The sequence below is a fragment of the Myotis yumanensis genome, unplaced genomic scaffold (genome assembly GCF_028538775.1).
Source record: "Myotis yumanensis isolate MYYU_CA2020_CCGP unplaced genomic scaffold, mMyoYum1.0.hap1 SCAF_10, whole genome shotgun sequence".
In the NCBI taxonomy this organism is placed as follows: Eukaryota; Metazoa; Chordata; class Mammalia; order Chiroptera; family Vespertilionidae; genus Myotis; species Myotis yumanensis.
The window spans coordinates 39,805,077-39,825,741 of record NW_027223761.1 but is presented as its reverse complement, the minus strand read 5'-3'; the positions used below and the strand labels follow the sequence as shown (position 1 = coordinate 39,825,741).

The window sequence follows — 20,665 nt, the reverse complement described above, 5'->3', positions numbered from 1 at the left end:
ATGTCTTGTTTTGGGTTTGGGTTTGGGTTTGGATTTGGGTTCATTTATAGCCAATACTCATCAGTGGCAGCCATGACTGAGAAGTTGGTTGTATGGACTGACCGTTTGGTGACTTCTGTAAATGGGCTATAGAAATCTAGTCTCTGTTGGATGGGAGCTAGAGGAGAATCTGGATTGTTAGTCCTATTGTCTATTTTGAGCCCAAATCAACTAGGAATCCTGTGCCCATTGGAAAGGAAAACAAGTCTTTCATACCAGGACTGGGGAGATTTGATGTTTCTGTATTTACTCTTATTCTATGACTGAAATGAAATTTTAGGACTGAAACTACAAACTCTGTGTGCCCATGTGTCTATAGTTTAGAAAGGCCTTTCTCTTTCATTGTGTGAATGTGTAACATCCTCCTACCTCCATAGGGTATTAATTAATTTGATTATAAAGTCTCATGCTAAAGGAGTTCTTCTCTGATTGGCTGATAGAGATAAATAAGTGTTTAAATAAAGTGACTATTCCTAAATTCCAAGAAGGAGTAAAATTGAACTTCTACATCTTTAAATGTGCTACATTAATAAAATGTTCTTACAGAAACAAACCCAATAACATTTTAGAATTCAGGTTCACAAATTTAAGTATATCTCTGGAAAATGAAACTAGTTTAATATTTGGGGTTTGGTAAAAACAGCTGTATTTTCTCTGATTTATTTGTGTTAAGAATAATTCTTAACAATATTCTATGTATATATGTTTTTTTCTAAATGTATATAGGTTTACTAACTAAATAACTTAACATTACTCCTACTGCTTAAGAATATGAAAAATGGAAATTTGTGTTTAACTAATGAATCATTATTCTGAAAACTTTATTTCAATAGTAATTTAATTTTGTAGTATGTCAGCTTACAGATAATTTCTAAGAGGTTTAGATAAGTTAAAACCTTAAACTGATATCAAAATTGAGTTAAGCAAAATTATTTCTAAGTAAATAGAATACTGAAGCATTAATTACTAAGCACACTTTTATGTTTGTGATTTTTATATTTATACACTGCAGAAAGCATATATTTTATATTTATACACTGCAGACTCTCTGAGTCTGTTAATAAAAAAAAAGTGTTCACTTTTGCCACTTTGATAAGTTGTGCTAGAAGGTGTGTGTGACTATGAAAAGGTGTTATATGTATTTATTAGCCCTGCTAATCTATTAAAAAACTGAAAAGCTGGTATATGGCAGAGTTCACAATTATCCTCTACTTTTCCCATGCCCCAGTTTTCTCTGTGAAACAGAAGTTGCTTTAGTTAAAAGTTATCATTTATATTAGTGGTTGGGGCTATATTAAGGACCAACAGAGAAATACAATTGTGTAAATGCTTGTTTTTCAAGAAGAAAAAAAAAATGTTTTCTCCTGAAGTAACAGTTCTCAGGGTTTTATGTTGTCAGCGAACCGATGGTCATTGGTGCCAATTCAAACCGCCAACAAGAATGCCCACTTTGGGGTGTGGTGAAGAAGAAAACTTTATTCAGTGCAAAACAGCTCGGCTGTGATAGGCACCGGTGTGAAAACAGCTCAGCTATGAGGCGGCCCTGGGGCCAGGCCTCTCTAGCTAGACAGCTCTGCTCAGCTCCTCACTGGTCAGCTCTGCTCTGCCCCATCCCACTCTGCTTTGCCCTGTGCTGGTCTGTCCCACTCTGCTCTGGGGAGGCATTTTTGGTGTTTCAGCTCAGCCCAGGAAATGCAGTCTTCTCTGGAAAGGGAAAGAGTGCTCTCAGAGCCAGGGGAGCTGACTTTTATAAACAGTAGCTCCTTCCCCCTACCCTCACCCCAGACCCTGGCAAGCCACCGTTCTACTTTTATTTGCTGTGGTTTAAAAAACCAGAGAGAAAACTATGAAATGTGTTAAAATCTTAACAAAGTTTGCTCAATTTTTGATGGCCTAGTTTCCTTGGATTACTGTTTATTTGCCTTCACCTACAATAGGAAAAGTTTGTTCTCGATTGCAAAAAATTTTCTTACCAGAATAATTTTCTATGTTTTATGTTAGCTTTATTATGTTCTTGATTATTTTTTAAAAAGCAAACAAAAGAGTCTCACTTATGAAAGAGCTAAGGTTCTTTACAATCATGTTACAGTTCATGCTTATTTTTAGATGTCCTGATGCCACTTTCAAATGGAGCCAACTACTGTGTCTTAGGAACCCATGATCTTATCTTAAGGGTTCAAATCTCCTGACAACTTTTCATTTTTGCCTCCCTGAAATACAAACATTTGTTCCTTTACCTTATAAAAGAGAGGTGTTAAAAATAATTTCGTTTTCACTTGTTATGTTACTATTAATGTGTTTCATGGAAAGAGTCATCAAATCACAAAAGGTGCTCAGACTTTCCCAGGTTAAAATTATACAGGTAAAATATTCCTGATGTCAATATTCTACGTCGTGAATGTTTCCTGGGAAGTCCCTGGAGATTTGTCAGTGTTGCTATTTACCGGTGTCCTGACGGTGCTTCGCCTGATGTTAGGTAATAGGATGTTACCAGGCATAATGTTTGTTATTATGTAAAATGTTTACTTAGGTAGAATCTTACTTTTTAACTTGAATTTCACATCTTCTAGGCCAGTGGTTTTCATTTTGGAATAAACATCAGACTTACCGGTACAGTTTAATTAAAACAGAGATGTTTAAGAAATACTCAGAATCTACTGGCTTGATATTCTTGAGGCATTCTTGGTATATTCTGAGTATATATATATATATATTAGAGGCCCAATGCATGAAAATTTGTACAAGAGTAGGCCTTCCTTCCCCCGGCTGCCGGCACTGGCTTCCCTCCAGCACCTGGGACCCAGGCTTCACTCTGGTCACCACTGGCAGGCATCCGGGACCCGGGCTTCTTCGCTCCAGCCCCGGCGTTATCCAGAAGGACTTCCAGAATGATGCCCGGAAGGATGTTTGGTCTAATTAGCATATTACCTTTTTATTATTGTAGACTAGAGGCCCAGTGCATGAAATTCGTGCATGGGAGGGGGTGTCCCTCAGCCCGCCTGCACCCTCTCCAATACAGGACCCCTTGGTGATGTACGACTGCCTCTCCCAATCTGGAACCACTGGCTCCTACCTGCTCACCTACCTGGCTGCCTGATCGCCCCTAACCACCTCTGCCTACCTTCCTGATAGCCCCTAACTGCTCCCCTGCTGGCCTGATCGCCCCTAATCACCTCTGCCTCACCCCGCACCTGGGACCCAGGATTCCCTCCTCCAGCCGGTCGCAGGCACCCAGGACCTGGACTTCCCTCCCTCTGGCTGGCCACAGGCACCCAGGACCCGAGCCGGCTTTGCCCAGGCCAGCTGCAGACGCCCAGGACCGTGGGGTGGGTGTCTTGTCCCTCTCCCAGGCCATAGCCACAGGCACTGACGCCCGGGACCACAAGGTGGGTGGCTTGTCCCTCTCCTGGGGCCAGAGCCTGGCTGGTCCCCATTCCTCTCTTGCAAGCTCATTTGTGCCTGGCTGCTCCCCATTCCTCTCTCCCCAGTGTTGAGTGTCTGAGCCTTTATGATGTGATGGCATGAGGGCATGATGACCATTTGCATATTAGCTCTTTATTATATAGGATATATATATATATATATATATATATATATATATATATATGTATCAACAACAATATATATATATATAGACAGGAATTTTATATATCTTAATTTTTCTCTGTAAAAAATATGTTCATTTATTATTATAAACCAGATGTAATATTCACCATCTTTGAAAATATCCTTAATCATTATCCATACTGACATTGTGTCTAAAGACTGACTGACTTGTATTAGCTTTCCTTTACATTACACAGAAACCACCAACTTTTCTTGTCAGTTGTATCATTCTTGTTATGAACCCTCTTCAGTTACTACCAGTCATTTTATGTCTTTAGCACCTACAGATAGTTTTCGTATTACTCAATGCTCCCTTGAAGGCTCTGCATTCAGCTACAAACCAGAATTCACATCTTCACAAAGAAGCATAGTCTCAGAGCCCATAGAAAAAGACTGTACCTTGTCCTTCCAACTATTGACACTTTGAAGACTAGATCTTGGTACAGGTTTCTGATGTTGCTTAAACAACTTTCAGTGGGCAGAGTCAGTATTTCCAAAACACTTTTGACTCAAGACACCAATGAGTTCATGTTCATGATTCTGCTACTCCGAGGTCCAGCAGAACAAGAATTGATTACATAGGACTGAATGAACTCATGAGATGATTGTGGCTATTTGGAATATTGTTGATGTTGTTTTAATTTTCTATTTCCTGGACATATAAGGAAGCCCTTTCTCTTATTAGGTTATCTATAACCAACAACAATTTATTAGATTCTGGTTTTGTGCACTGAAATGGAAAATTTTTAAGTGATATCTTTTTTAAAATATTTTTTTTTATTGATTTTTTACAGAGAGGAAGGGAGAAGGATAGAGAGTTAGAAACATCGATGGGTGGGAGAGAAACATCGATCAGTTGCCTCCTGCACACCTCCTACTGGGGATGTGCCCACAACCAAGGTATATGCCCTTGACCGGAATCGAACCTGGGACCCTACAGTCCGCAGGCCGACGCTCTATCCACTGAGCCAAACCGGTTAGGGCCCATTCTTCTCTTGATAATCTTCATAGAAACGTCTCAGTGACGGGAATTCTGGGTGTCACAGTGCTCAAGGCTTGAGTGAAATGTTTTTTCTTGGTGCATTTGGCTTCAATGTCTTCTCCTAGCGCCAGAAGGGCGGCCTCTTCACAGACGGCAATGACCTCTGCTCCAGAATATGTGTCCATTTGGAGGATGAGTTCATTCAGATCAACATCCTGACTGATTGGCATCCAGTGAAACTGCAAGTGAAATATTTTCTTCCTTGTTGCTGCATCTGGTAAAGGCATATAGATGATTCTATTGATTCTTCCAGGACACATCAAAGCCTTGTCTATCCTATCTGGGTGGTTAGTAGCTGCCAAAACAGTCACATCCTTTAACTCTTCAATCCCATCCATTTCCGTAAGGGGCTGAGCCAAAACACGGTCAGCTACATCCCCAGCACCTGAAGAACTGCCCCTTTCAACTGCTAAGGCATCCAGTTCATCAAAGAAAATAATGGAAGGAGCCACTGCTCTCGCTTTGCAGAAGATCTCTCTAACAGCTCTTTCAGCTTCACCAACATATTTGTTCATTAATTCAGGCCCCTTTATTGCTAGAAAATTCAGTCCACTTTCATTGGCCAAAGCCTTTTCAATCATTGTTTTAGAGCAACCAGGTGGCCCATACAGAAGAACTCCTTTAGGTGGCTGAATACCCATTTGGGTGAAAGACTCCGGATGTTTCAAGGGCCATTCCACAGCCTGTTTCAATTTCAGTTTGATATTTTCCAGTCCTCCTATATCTGACCAGGATACACTTGGGACATCAACTGCAACCTCCCTCATGGCACTGGGCCTGACGTCATTCATTCCCTGCAAGAAATCATTCAGAGTAATCTTCACCAACGCAGCCACCTTGCTGTCAGGGAGGTTAGGCTGTTTCTTCGGGACTCTCTGGAAGGCATTGAGACCTGACACAAGGCTCTCAAGTCTGCTCCAACGTATCCATGTGCATTGTTTGCTAACTGTAGCAGCTCGGCTTCAGTGAGTACATGCGGTACCTTTCGAAGCAGTTTCCGAAGTATACCTAGCCGGTCCTGAGCATTAGGAACTCCAATCTCAATCTCTTTATCAAATCGTCCAGGTCGGCGGAGTGCAGCATCCAAAGCATGAGGACGATTTGTGGCCCCAATAACTAACACCTGTCCTTCACTTCCTTCTGAACCAATACCGTCCATCAGTGTTAGCAGTGAAGCTACAACTCTTTTTTCCACTTCATTCTGAGCCCCTTCTCTTTTTGGGCAAAGTGCATCCAGCTCATCAATAAAAATAATTGATGGACGCCGCAGAGTGGCTTCAGCAAATATCTGACGTAACCTTGCTTCAGTTTCCCCATAGAATTTGCTTATAATTTCAGGACCATTTATTACAGAGACATAGGCTCCAACTTCATTAGCAATAGCCCTGGCAATCATTGTCTTTCCAGTACCTGGAGGGCCATACAGTAACACTCCTCTAGAAGGAGGAATTCCGTAACTCTTGGATGGTTCAAGCTGCTTGAGAGGATGTTCAATTATTTCTCTAATTGCTGTCAGCTGACCATTTAAGCCTCCTATCACGTCATAAGTTACTTTGAACTGGTTGTCTTGCTCTTTTGAATTTGTACCAATATTTGTAAAATTGACTCTCGTAGTTGAAGAAATGAAGTAGAAAGTATCAGTGTTGCACTTGGCTCCCAGATTGGCTGGCTTTAGGAATCTCTCTTCATTGATAAGGTATTCATTTCCTCCTCTGGCAGACGCAAAGCTACATTCAAGACCTGTAACTTCCTCTGCCCCAAGCCCACTGCTGCCACCAGGACTCTGTGTGACATTGGACAAACTGTCACCAGTTTTATTTATCTTTCTGTCATCTACTGGTTTGCAGGGAGTACTGCTTGATGGTGGGACCCAAGGCTCTTCCAGATCCAACTGGCTTAACTGTAAGGACATATCGAGGGTACTGGCTTCTATGCTGGACCGTTTTGAGGACATTCCCTGAGCATCAGTATCAGAGTCACTCTGAAGCCTTCTCAGTATCATGCCATCTGCACCTTTCACTCGCAACACTTGCAACATGCATGGTCGTAGATAGAATGTAATGTATAGAAAGTTGCCTGGTAAAACGATCTTGCCATCTAGTTTTCTCAGAAGACAATCAGCCAATTGTTCTTCATTAATATCCACATTTTTGTCACTCTTGTTTTCCATGTAAACTGGTAAGCAGCACTCGTCCACCAATAATTATATTTGCAGACTTCATAGTGCCAAGTCCGAGTTGAACAAGGGAATTCTGGAACTTTTTAGGAACTTTGTCATCCTTTTCTAGTTTGATCACCACCAGGGTCCCAGTCGCCGCCACGAAGCCGGTTTCGGGACAAGCAGCCGAGGCGAGCTGTGGAGGGCGGGGGCGAACCCCAGTCGGAGCTCCGCTTGGACGGTTTTCTGTTCTTCGAAGACATGCTCCACAGGCAGCCTGGAAGCTGAAGCCTTTAAGTGATATCTTATTCTCCCTGCCTAACTCACTCTCCCAAATTCAGAAACTTTTATCAAATATTTTTACTTTTAAATGGCAATATATTTACATAAGTTCAATAAGAATCAACCTAGAGAATAGTTGCACTCTAAAATATCAGAGGCTAGGAAAACCAAGATGGCGGCATAGGTAAACACCGGAGATTGCTGCTTAGCACAACCACTTCAAGAATACAACTAAAAGACGGAATGGACATCATCCAGAACCACAGGAAGGCTGGCTGAGTGGAAATTCTACAACTAGAAGGAAAGAGAAAAGCATACCGAGACTCAGAGGAGCTGCGGTGCAGAAGTAAAGTACAGAGGTACGGAGGCGCACGTGGAGAGGGCTGGCGGCTGAGGACACGGTTGTCTTTTTCAATAGGGAGGGAGTCTCAAGCTCTGAGCTCCAGTTCCAGGTGAGTCTCTGGGGACCCAGACTCATACGGGAGAAACTGGACTGTCTGGCATCAGTCCAAACTCGAGGGCAGCTTTCTCTTAGAGGTGCTTGCAGCGATTGCCAATTGCCGGGGCCTCTGAGGGCAGCCATAGCTGCTTGCTCCACCCTGTTGATCCCCTGGGGCCCTCGGCCCGCCCAAGCTGTACGCAGGCTTTTGCATATGAAAGGCCTGGCCCTTTGCAATCTGAAAATTACCTAACAAACTACAGCTGGCCCAAGGCCCCACCGAAACTCTCATTGCTTCACAGCTGGCTCCTGCTGCGTATCCTCAGGCAGAGGCTAGATTAGCACCTCCTAAGAGATCCAGGAGCCAGTGTGCCTGGTGGTCAGAGTGGGACCATCCAGATTGCAGCTCCTCAGATCCATAAAGGTCACACTCAGGGGGCAGACTCAGTGAGCACCAAAGCCCCACAGAAGCAAGTCTTGCCCCAGAGGGGTGTCTCCAGCACAGAAGTTCTCCCACTGCAGACACAGCTGATTCTCACAGCCAATTGGCCTGGAGGTCAATTCCTCCCAGTGATACCTACAACAATCAAGGCTTAACTACAACAAGACTGTGCACAAAGCCCACAAGGGGGTGCACCAAGAGTGTCCACCTCAGGTAGTTGGGGAGCCTGAGCCACTGGGCCCTATAGGACACCTAGCACACAAAGCCACTCTATCAACACAGGGAAGCATAAAAAATGCGGAGACAAAGAAACAGGACACAAATGACAGAAATGGAGGAAAGCAAACTACTGGATATAGAGTTCAAAACCACACTTTTAAGGTTTTTCAAGAACTTTCTAGAAACCGCCAATAAATTTAGTAAGACCCTCAAAAAGTCTGGTGAGACCACCGATAAATGTAGTGAGACCCTCAAGAAATCTAGTGAGACCCTCAAGGTTTTGAAAAAGGACCAACTAGAAATTAAGCATAAAGCTGACTGAAATAAAGGATATTATGCAGAGTTCCAACAGCAGACTAGAGGATCACAAGAATCAAGTCAAAGATTTGAAATACAAAGAAGCAAAAAACACCCAACCGGAAAAGCAAAAAAACACCCAACCAGAAAAGCAAAATGAAAAAGAATCCAAAAATACGAAGATAGCTTAAGGAGCCTCTGGGACAGCTTCAAGTGTACCAACATCCAAATTATAGGGGTGCCAGAAGAAGAGAGAGAGCAAGATATTGAAAACCTATTTGAAGAAATAATGACAGAAAACTTCCCCTACCTGGTGAAAGAAATAGACTTACAAGTCCAGGAAGCGCAGAGAACCCCAAACAAAAGGAATCCCAAGAGGACCACACCAAGACACATCATCATTAAAATGCCAAGAGCAAAAGACAAAGAGAGAATCTTAAAAGCAGCAAGAGAAAGAAAGTCAGTTACCTACAAGGGAATACCCATACAACTGTCAGCTGATTTCTCAACAGAAACTTTGCAGGCCAGAAGGGAATGGCAAGAAATATTCAAAGCGATAAATGCCAAGAACCTACAACCAAGATTACTTTATCCAGCAAAGCTATCATTCAGAAGTGAAGGTCAGATAAAGAGCTTCACAGATAAGGAAAAGCTAAAGGAGTTCATCACCACCAAACCAGTATTATATGAAACGCTGAAAGGTATCCTTTAAGAAGAGGAAGAAGAAGAAAAAGGTAAAGATACAAATTATGAACAACAAATACACATCTATCAACAAGTGAATCTAAAAATCAAGTGAATAAATAATCTGATGAACAGAATAAGCTGGTGAATATAATAGAATCAGGGGCATAGAAAGGGAGTGGACTGACTATTCTTGGGGGGTAAAGGGGTGTGGGGGATGTGGAAAGAGACTTGACAAAATTCGTGCACCTATGGATGAGGACAGTGGGGGGGCGAGGGGGGAAGGGAGGGTGGGAACCGGGTGGAGGGGAGCTATGGGGGGAAAAAAGAGGAACAACTGTAATAATCTGAACAATAAAGATTTAATTTTTTAAAAAAACAGAAAAAAATAAAATAATAAAATATCAGAGGCTAACCACACAAAAAAAATCAACCTACTTTTTTACTAGATATATGTGGAAAAATTGTTTGTGCAACTAAAGCCTTGTCTGGAATGTCATATTTAAGAATGATGCTTAGGAGAAACCAAGATGGCGGCATAGGTTAACGCCGGAGTTTGCTGCCTCGAACAACCACTTCAAAAATACAACTAAAAGACGGAACGGACATCATCCAGAACCACAGGAAGGCTGGCTGAATGGAAGTTCTACAACTAGGAGGAACCGAGAATCAGAGGAGGCGCAGTGCTGAAGTAAAATACTAAGGTGTGGAGTGCAAGCAGTGCGGGCTGGTGGCTGAGGGCGCAGTTGTCTGTTTCAATCCGGAGGGAGCCTCAGACTCAGAGCTCCAGATCCGGGCGAGTCTCTAGGGACCCAGACTCAAACGGGAGAAGCAGGACTGTCTGGCTATGGTCCCTCCGAGGTTTGCAGCTGTTGCTGGGACAGAGAGGCAGAGCCCCTGGGGACGGACTGAGAGCAGCCATAACTGCTCCCTCCTCCGCCCTGTTGATCCCGTGGGACCCGCCCCGCCCAAGCCCTGCACAGAGGCATTTGCCGGATAGCCTCAGGCAAAAGCTAGATTAGCACCTCCCTAGAGGACAGAAGTTCTCCCACTGCAAACACAGCTGATTATTACAGCCAGTCGGCCTGGAGGTCAAATCCCTCTAGTATTAACTATAACAATCAAGGCTTAACTACAACAAGACTGTGCACAAAGACCACTAGGGGGTGTACCAAGAAAGGGTAAAAAATGCAGAGACAAAGAAACAGGACAAAACTATCAAGGGAGGATATTGAGTTCAGAACCACACTTTTGAGGTCTCTCAAGAGGCTTCTAGAGTCTGTCAATAAACTTGATGAGATGTACAGGAAATCTAATGAGACCCTCAATGGTGTGATAAAGGACCATCTAGAAAGTAAGCATACACTGACTGAAATAAAGAATACAGACTCCCAACAGCAAACCAGAGGAGCGCAAGAATCAAGTCAAAGATTTGAAATTCGAAGAAGCGAGAAACACCCAACCAGAAAAGCAAAATGAAAAAAGAACCCAAAAATACGAAGATAGTGTAAGGAGCCTCTGGGACAGCTTCAAACGTACCAACATCAGAATTATAGGGGTACCAGAAGATGAGAGAGAGCAAGATATTGAAAACCTATTTGAAGAAATAATGACAGAAAACTTCCCCCACCTGGTGAAAGAAATGGACTTCCAAGTCCAGGAAGCGCAGAGAACCCCAAACAAAAGGAATCCAAAGAGGACCACACCAAGACACATCATCATTAAAATGCCAAGAGCAAAAGACAAAGAGAGAATCTTAAAAGCAGCAAGAGAAAGAGACTCAATTACCTACAAGGGAATACCCATACGACTGTCAGCTGATTTCTCAACAGAAACTTTGCAGGCCAGAAGGGAGTGGCAAGAAATATTCAAAGTGATGAATAGCAAGAACCTACAGCCAAGATTACTTTATCCAGCAAAGCTATCATTCAGAAGTGAAGGTCAGATAAAGAGCTTCACAGATAAGGAAAAGCTAAAGGAGTTCATCACCACCAAACCAGTATTATATGAAATGCTGAAAGGTATCCTTTAAGAAGAGGAAGAAGAAGAAAAAGGTAAAGATACAAACTATGATCAACAAATATGCATCAACAAATGAATCTAAGAATCAAGTGAATAAATGACCTGATGTACAGAATGAACTGGTGATTATAATAGAATCAGGGACATAGAAAGGGAATGGACTGACTATTCTTGGGGGGAAAAGGGGTGTGGGGGGTGCGGGAAGAGACTGGACAAAAATCGTGCACCTATGAATAAACACAGTGGGTGGGGAGTGAGGGCGGAGGGTGGGGTGGGAGCTGGAAGGAGGGGAGTTATGGGGGGAAAAAAGAGGAACAAACGTAATAATCTGAACAATAAAGATTTAATTTAAAAAAAATAAAGAAAAAAAAAAGAATGATGCTTATATAATTGGGTACAACCAGCCACTGGTTTTTTTTAAAAAAAGAAAACTTTTAAAATGTTACTGAATTCAGCTGTTCACACCAAATTATGAAGTATGAACTAGCCACTTGCACTTTTTCCTTTGTAAAATGGTTGTCCCTACAAAATATTTTTAAATAATAATGTCAATATTATTCATTTTTTATTTCAATCACAAAATTCAAAATCAGCTGTTTTCATCTCTTGATTTTGGGTGATTTTTCCAACTTTCCTCCATGTTGCTTACATAGGAAAAAAAATGCTGTTATCAAAAATACTTTTTTCTACTTCAATTAATTTGTTTCTTATGAAGATCAGCTATTCAAAGCAGTGCTGTTTTTCTTGTCTCCTTCTTAAATATTCTTCACTATAAACACAAAGACCTAAGTCCATTTACTGGTGCTCCTCTGAGTGGCTGTGATACAGCTGAACAGCTTTCCTCTGCCAATTCAGTTAGAAACTGTCCTGTATGAATAAAGTCTGCAGGGAAATGCCTTCATGTACTTTGGGAATTCCTAACCTACTTCTCAATAAAAATTCCTCCCCATCTCTGCAAAATACATCCCAGACCAGACAGGCCAGATCAAGTAGTTATATTTGAGATACTGTGTGAAGATCCAGTCTATCAAGTATATGTCTGGTGCAAGGCCATAAGACTTGAGTGAAGAAATAGTTTGAAGAGATTGTCCTCAGAGAATGCTTCGAATAGTCTAAAAATTTCAACATCTTGCTGCAATCCACACAGAAAAAGGCCAGCTGGAATGACTTATTCATGAGATTTCCAAATGCAATGAAGGCATCTCCCTCTTCCTAATTGAGAATGTGTCCTGCCTCACTGAAGGACATCCCTTGGACATAATTAACATCAGGCCTGTAACATGAATATGGCCCCCAAGATGCTGTGTAAAGCATCATAATATGGGTCATCCTTGTGCAAGGTGTAGAGAGATGGAGATGCATCGGACATGTCCAGCTCAATTCCAAACTGGCATCTGTATCATCAACAGATACACCTCCTGCATTTAAAGAATGATGTGTTTAAAGAGACCGTGTTTTACTGAAGCTTTTCCACCATTTCTTTCCTTTGGCGAGAAATACTTCATAAAGTTCAGGAGTGATATTTAGTTCTCTTCCTACAGCAAGGCTCCAAACTTCATCATGAACACTAGAGGGCAACCTCTGCACCTCAATTCTCCAGCCTTCCTCCTACTATGTATTATTTCCCAATTGGGCAGCATTTCACTGCTCCAAATTACCATTGTGTTTGCGATATTTTCTTCCTGCTTACATGTTTTTTCTTCTTTTTTTTAAATGTGCTGCTTTAATTACTCAATTTTGAGACTCAGCTCAACGGTCTAATGTTCTTGTCTGTGAAGTAAAGCTTCTTCCACAGATTTGGCAGGAAGGTTCCCTTGGATTTGGCAAAGATTTCTTCAACAGTACATAAAAGCAATCATATGATGGCCTGTATTCAGGAATCGGAATGGTAGTAGAAAGAGGCTCAAATTCAAAATTGTTATGTCTTGAAAACTGAAGCGGTGGTTACAGGTCCTCCCTGTTCTGCTTCATATTCCTGCTGCATTATTTTTGGAAGCTTTCTAAAGATTCTCTCCAGAAGGGACTTGACCAAATAATTTCCAACCAGCAGCACTATGGACTGCTGATCTGAGCTCCTCCTGTCCTTTTTGGGAAAGGTTTCAGACAATCGGGGGCAAGTGAAGGGGCTCTCTGGAAGTTGGGAGAGGGGAGTCATACCCCCTGCCTCCCAGCTGTTCCAAATATACCACCACCAGGCAGCTGCCTTGAGAACAGGCTGCCCATGCAGCAGCAACCTCGTTGCCAGCCCTCTCCATGTGGACATGACCACAGAGGCAAGGGAGGAGGCTCTCTGCCAACCTGGAGAAGCTGTCACCAGTGCCTGACCAGTCACCTTTATGGAATTAACGTTGACTTTCTGGAGACAATGCTGAGAAAGCTCTCCTGGTGCCTGGCTTTCAGGGTCCAGCCTTAAAGAGGTCACTCCCATGGCAGGCCATGAGCCTAGAGATGTGTAGAGAACTTTGAGAAAAGAGGAAGTCACCTAACTTGCAGGGGTATCGCAGATGAAATCCAGTGGATAGAGTTTCTTGGACATGGTTCTTAGTCTCAAGACAGCGAGTAATAGACTTTAGAAGTCCATCCTGAGATACCTATGGAAGCCTCTAGCAAAGCAAACTTAAAGAAGGCTTTTATGCTAAATTAACATTCTTGCTGCACCTATGTAAATACTCAGGCCAAATCTAATGAGGCCAGAATCATTTCATGATCAAGAATCATCTTCAATCTTTCACTGGCAGTGAGATGATTACATTGTACAGGACTTGGAGTAGCCACAGCCGCAGAAGAGGTGAGGTAGCAACAACTGCCTCAGTGACTCTGGCCCGAGCCACCAGCCAGTGCACATGCCTAGCGGCAGCAGCAGAAAGAACAACCAACCACAGCCATGCACAAGGAGCTGAGGTGCTGTGGCGCCCACGGGAGTCCAGTCCTGGCCAGCCTGGAGGAGGAGTATCCGGAGGAAGGTCCTGGCCCAGCTGGAAGTCCTGGCCATTGTGCACTTCCGCTCGCTCTTTCTGCCTGCCTGGCTTTGAGATCGAGGAGTTACAAGCAGCTCTTCACCTAGACGACATAGAGTTTATCAGTGACCAGATAGCCTGCTTGCTTCAGGGCTGTTATCAACAAAGGGATATCACATTTCTTGGTTGCAGAGGTGGCTGATGTAGCCATCCCACTTTGAACAGGATCCTGTAAAACAAAATCAAACCCGGTTGGCCAAAGGAACTTTTTTCCTAATCCCATGCAGAATTTGTGGAGCCTTGAAAGCTCATTGTTGCAAGACAGTGGAAACTAGCTGATCTGAAGGTACTGGGAGAGTGAAGTAGCAAGTTCACTGTCACGGGCTTCTGGTGAGAAACAAATTAAATGCATGTGTGAAAGAACAATGCAATGTTATCAAGTGCATCCCATCTATCCCACAGTTAGACAACAAGAACAAAGACAACACAAACAAAGAAAACAAGAACAACAAATGTTTATTTTATGAAGGAGGAAAGCAAAGAAGGTTAGCAAGAGGAAGCCCTGCCCAAGGCACAATATTTAGAGGAACACAAACTTCCTAATGTGAAGGTGGAAAGGCTCTCAGGAAGAACTTCCAAATATCATTCAAGCCCAAACTTAACACGGAAAGCCCCTCCAATAGGTAGTGATGGATACAATGCATGAAGATACCCGAGCAGAAGAGGATGGTCACGGAGGACAAGGTGATGGGAGCGTAGATGGACATGCGCTTCTCCATGGTCCCCCAGATCAGGCAGAGGTAGGGTGCAGGGATCTATCAGTTCTGCAGTGGATAATGGCTTGGCTCACCAGTGGCAGGTGTTGGTACATAAGAACCAAAAACAAGCACTGGGTGCCAACCGGCAGGAGGAAATAAAGGAGGTACAAAAGCAAAAACACCTCTTCCTGGTGGAAGTTCAAGATGGACTTCAGAGAGGGGACATACTCCTGGATTCCCACCATGGAGCCTCCCTCCACTTCAGCTGCCACTGACTCCACTGACTTTGACCTTGATCTGTTTATGAATCTGAGCCATGAAGAATTCCATGAGTAAGAAGAGGGCTAGGAAGACGAAGAAAAGGAGTACCAAATTCCCACTGCAGGGCCGCTAAAACTTTTTCCAAAACAATCAATCAAGCAAGGACAGGTGATATTGCCATGGCACCAGAAATCTTCATGTATGGGGGACCAGGGCATGCAGACCACACCGCAGTGAAGCCAGACCGCAGCTGCTGGCACCCTGTAGTAGCTAGATTTGTCACTGGCCAAAAAGAGTAGAATACAGGGGTCACTCCCGCCACTGCTGCCACAGCCACCTGCTCAGCTTCTCAGGGGACATTGTAATCTGAGACCAAGAGAACTGTGACCACACCTCAGGAAGGGAGAGAGAGAGAGAGAACACGGGGTCAGAACATGAGAGCAGGAACCAAAAATCCCAAGCACTTCTGAAAAGCCTGCTCAAGTTAGAGATCCGCCACCAGCACTCAGTTTTTACGTACAAGCAGTATTTGCACACCCAGGGGATGGTTATTCCTTTCTCCACATTTCAACCTATGTTAAAGGCTGTCCACCTCTGGACATGCCGACCGCATTACAATATATGTATGTCTCATCTCTCCTACTACATTAAAAGCTTCTGGAGGTCAGGAATCAAACTTGGCTCACATATAATGCTCATATCATCCAGCGTAGACCATTACACATAAGTACTAATTAGGTATATTATAGAATTGTACACTTGAAACCTATGTAATTTTATTAACCAACGTCTCCCCAATAAATATTTTTTAAATAAAATACACATTATTAATAAAATATGAATTATTTTTGATATTTTTACAATTTTGAACATTTATTTTGAGAGAAAGAGGAAGGGAGAGGGAGAGCGAAACATCAGTGTGAATGGAAACTGCTGAGCCTACAGCCTGGGCATGTGCCCTGACCAGGAATTGAACCAGCAACCTTTCAGTGCACAGGACACAGGATGATGCCCAACCGAGCCACACCAGCCAAGGCTCATTTTTTAGATTCTTTTTTACCAGAAGTGGGGAAACTGATTATTTTTCTATTTCTAATGCTGACAGAAAAGGGAAAAAATTGTTCTTAAATGGAAAATTATGTGCTGTCACTCTAAAACACACCTGGGTTGTCTGATTCTGTAAGTTGTAGGTAACTAAGAGCATTGCTAAGTAATTCCTGCCCATAGACATGCAAACAAATTCTGTTCAGGGGAAACAACCAAAAACAAAAGAATTTTGGCTCTATTTGCACATTAATTACAATATTCCTGACCTATACCTGTGTCTGTTCTTAGGAATCTCCTTTGACCTAGTTGTAACACTTCACTAGTTTCCTCATTAATTAAATAAAACTTTTAACATAAAGTTGTTATATCTGCATATGACTCATGATTTCACCTACTTTTGAAAATTTTCTCTTAATGCCTGCATAAAACTAAACCATCCTTTAATGGCTAATCTGCATGAGCCTTGAGTTTTTGCATCAGCCACACACGGCCTAGCTGTTTTCAGACAACAGTGTCAAAGACACTTTTGAGGCAGCCCAGTTTGGTGACCTTTCAAGTAACCTAGCACTGGAACTTTCTAGAAGCTTTATGGTAGCAGCCTCTTTCAGAAGCCTCTTGATCTTCCTGTTCTGTTTGAGTTGGCCTGGGACTTCCTAACAGACATTGTCCTAGTCATTTGGCTGCTCTTAAAAGACTGTCTATACCCCAAAAGCATAATTCAGGGGGAAATATACATTAAGACCCTCATATTCTCTCACAGAGAAGAGTGAGATAGTGCTCAAGCATTGCCATGTGGGGTTATATATGCATATTTAAATTAAAGCCATAGGAAGCTTCATGCTGGTGTCTAGACAATAGGTAGAAGGAAGTCATATTTTCTTCAAGGAGGACCCCACATGGTCAAGTAAGTCATAGAGACTCAAGAGAGCACATCCTCTGGTAATGTGTGAAGATGCAGGTGGTCTGAGCTATGCCAGCATCTCTGCATTCTCCCAGCAAGCCATTACCATATCATCATCTATGAATTGACATTGGCTATATTAGCCATCTCTACAGCTGGATGCACACATCTCAGAGGTCAGGACAGCCTTCTGTTTTTGTATGTGTTCAATGTGAGAGTATAGTATACATGCATGTAATTTATAAATATACATATATTCAGGTTGAAGGCCCAACTTTTTTTCTCATGGGATATGCAATCAAGATTAGAAAACAGTAGGATATATCATGAAAACATCTTGCTGTTGGGTTTCCAAGGTATCATCAAAATGGCATTGGAGTTGCATTTAATGTTGCCTAAAGATGTTTACAAGGTTGTGGTCTCCTGCAGCCATAGAGAAGTGGGGGAGAATGACTATTGAACTCCAAGACAACCTCGTCCCTCTGATCATGGCACAGCCATCCAAGTAGTAGTACCTGACAAGACCCTTCCCTTTTTGGCAGGCACAGCATGTTAGATAGCACCTAACTGTGGGTCAAATAGCACAATCTTTGGATGGAAGATGAATAGCAATGAAGGGGTGTAACATAGGCAGGTGTTTTTTCCTGATTAAAACACTTATGCAAAGCTGTGAGGATGGACAGCAGCATAACACACTGAAAGGGGTCTGCGTCTTATGTTAATTCCCCTCATCTGACAGCTGGCCCAGCAGGAACTACATAATACTGTCTCAGAGCCATTTAAAAGATGTGAGCAGTACCCTGATTCATCAGAAAGAACCTGGCTTCTGGCAACTTCAGGGAAGGTTAGCGGGTCCATAAAGTGGCTGCTTATGTTTACGGTTTAAATATGCCCAATGGCTTCTTCATTACCTGACCAGAAAAACGTTTTATTTATCCTGTTAGCCCCCATTCTTCCTACCAGTTCCTGCTAAGTTTAAGAACACATCTGCAACAAGCTTTGAGTTGCTCTTATATGTTTGAAAAGTGCACTGGGGGCCTGGCCAGCGTGGCTCAGAAGTTGAGCATCGACCTATGAACCAGGAGGTCATGGTTCAATTCCCAGTCAGGGTACCTGCTTGGGTTGTGGGCTCAATCCCCAGTGTGGAGTGTGCAGGAGGCAGCTGATCAATGATTCTGCATCATTGATGTTTCTCTCTCTCTCTCTCTCTCTCCCTCTCCCTCTCCCTCTCCCTCTCCCTTCCTATCTGAAATCAATAAAAATATATTTTTTTAAATGCACTGGGTAAGTTCCTACATCCGGCTCAACTGCCATCCCCACCACAAGAACAATGGCTTGTTCGACCCTCCCCAACCCATCAGAGCTGAATGTAATATTCAGCACTCATTTACTTCTGGGTTTTTCATTTTTTGTTTTGTTTTGTTTTTGTTGATGTTTTGTTGTTTTTGTTTATCCTCACCTGTGGATATTTTTTTCCATTGATTTTTAGAGAAAGTGGAAGGAGGGAGAGATGGGGGAAGAGAGAGAGAGAGAGAGAGAGAGAGAGAGAGAGAGGGAAACATCCATGTGAGAGAGAGCCATCGATAGGCTGCCTCCCACATGCACCCCCAGTGGGGCTCGGGATTGAACCTGCAACCCAGGCACACACCCCTGAGCAGGAATTGAACCCATGACCAGGGTACAGGCATCAGTAAATTAGAACATAACTCTAGCTGGATCTATGTGGCTGCTCCCTAAAGGGGTGCTGGGAAATCCACCGCATTGCAGAGTCCCTCCCTCTAGGGTTTCACTTCTTACTTTTGCTCCTTGCTGATGGTGCTAAACTCTTTAATTTATTATTTACTTTTGTCTATAAGTATCAAGATTTCTTGTTTTGGAAGCTTTTTTCTGTTATTAATATTTATATTATCCCTACGGGTTTAATATTCTACGATCTTCAAATAAGACTTAAGTTCCTTTTTGTTTAATCTAGATGAGAGCTCCATTTTTTCTACTTGACTCCATCTCTAGTAAAACCTAAAAAATACTAGGTAAATGTGTAGGTTTTATGGTGTCTGTCCTCCAGGAAGAAAAAAAAAGGGGGGGGGGGGGGTCATAACCAAATATCCTATGCTTGCTTACTTATATAGAGCCATATTAGTGACTAAGAGCAAAGGCTTGGTGGAACAAAATCCGCACTATTGTAGGTTTAGTATATTTAACCACCTGGCGGAGTGATACAGTTCAAAGTGAAAGAACCATGGGTCTGTTTGAGTCCCGCAACCCACTGACCTGGAGAAAAGATAAAGATCCCAGGCCTTCCCTGGAGAGAAAGGTTGCACTGTGTTTCTGGTAAGACAGAAGAGAAACCCTATAACCTTCCTTCTGAAATTAGAATTCTTAAAAGACTGAGGCTTCCACGGGGCCAAACAGAAAAGCTTACCCCCAGCCACGGCTGGAGCAAGGGCAGGGGGTTCAACTCCACAGCAGAAGATTGGAGCACTGGCACTGGTGGAGGGGAAGGGAGCTTGAGGAGCTGAGATTCCTGGTGGCAGAGCAAAGAGCTTCGGGGGGGGGGGGGGGGGGGTAAGCAGAGCCTCCTGTGTGGGAGTGACAGCGTCACTGGTCACCCCAGAATTACCTGCCGTGAAGAACTGGTGTCTCTCAGAGTGCAGGAGCAGCAGCTACTTGTGCCTCATAGAAAACACTGTCTGGATATTCGTCCCCAACATAGATGGAGGTGCTAGCACTTCCCAGCCAATAGACACTTATGAAAAAGAGATACCAACTTCAGTCTATTTTGGATGGACTGTGCACTAAGGTATTTCCATCCTTGATTGGTGATATGAGGAAAACAAGTGCTCAGGAAGTGGTTTTATGGCTCAGAAAAAAAGCATCAGCTCCATTTCTCTTACCTGAGGTGTGATTTTGGAAGGAGCTTCTTGGCACTTGGGTAAGAGGAGAGGGAAGCTAAGTTAATAATTATGTACCAAGGGCCCACTATTCCATGAAACGGGCATTTTTGTCACTTCTAAATAAACACGCAGCATTGTAAAGGACTGAAAGACAAATTCAGTGTATTCCTGCCCTCAAGAAGTTTACAGTGTCGTGGGGAATGGAACAACTACATTATACATTATATAATTACATTCTCATATAACTACATTTTTATACAGAGCATAACAAATATCACACAAGAATATAATACTTTAGCTAAGAGGAAGAGGAGGTCACAAGTTTTTGAGAAAATCAAAAGTAGTGTTTGGATCAACTGAGTATATCAAACAGATTCGAGTAAGGACATTTAAGAGATGATTTCAGGAGCCCACACAAGAGGCAATAAGATTTTAAACAAGAATAGTGCCAATGAAACATAAAGGAGGGGCTAGATTTGTGGAATGCTGCATATCTAGCTTCTCCAAGATTTGTTGACTAATCATGCATGAGGTGACTGAGAGGGAGGAGACAAAATGTTTGAGCACTGGGAACTGGGACAATGGAGGTGTGTATGGTTTACAGAAGTGTAGAAAGA

General features: G+C 42.8%; 2 pseudogenes; both read right to left on the bottom strand.

Moving 5' to 3' along the window:
- Nucleotides 1-4,622: 4,622 nt before the first annotated feature.
- LOC139018388 (ATPase family gene 2 protein homolog A pseudogene) lies at nt 4,623-7,108 on the bottom strand (annotated as a pseudogene).
- Nucleotides 7,109-11,620: 4,512 nt separating this feature from the next.
- Nucleotides 11,621-14,966, bottom strand: LOC139018387 (TBC1 domain family member 12-like; annotated as a pseudogene).
- Nucleotides 14,967-20,665: the final 5,699 nt, after the last annotated feature.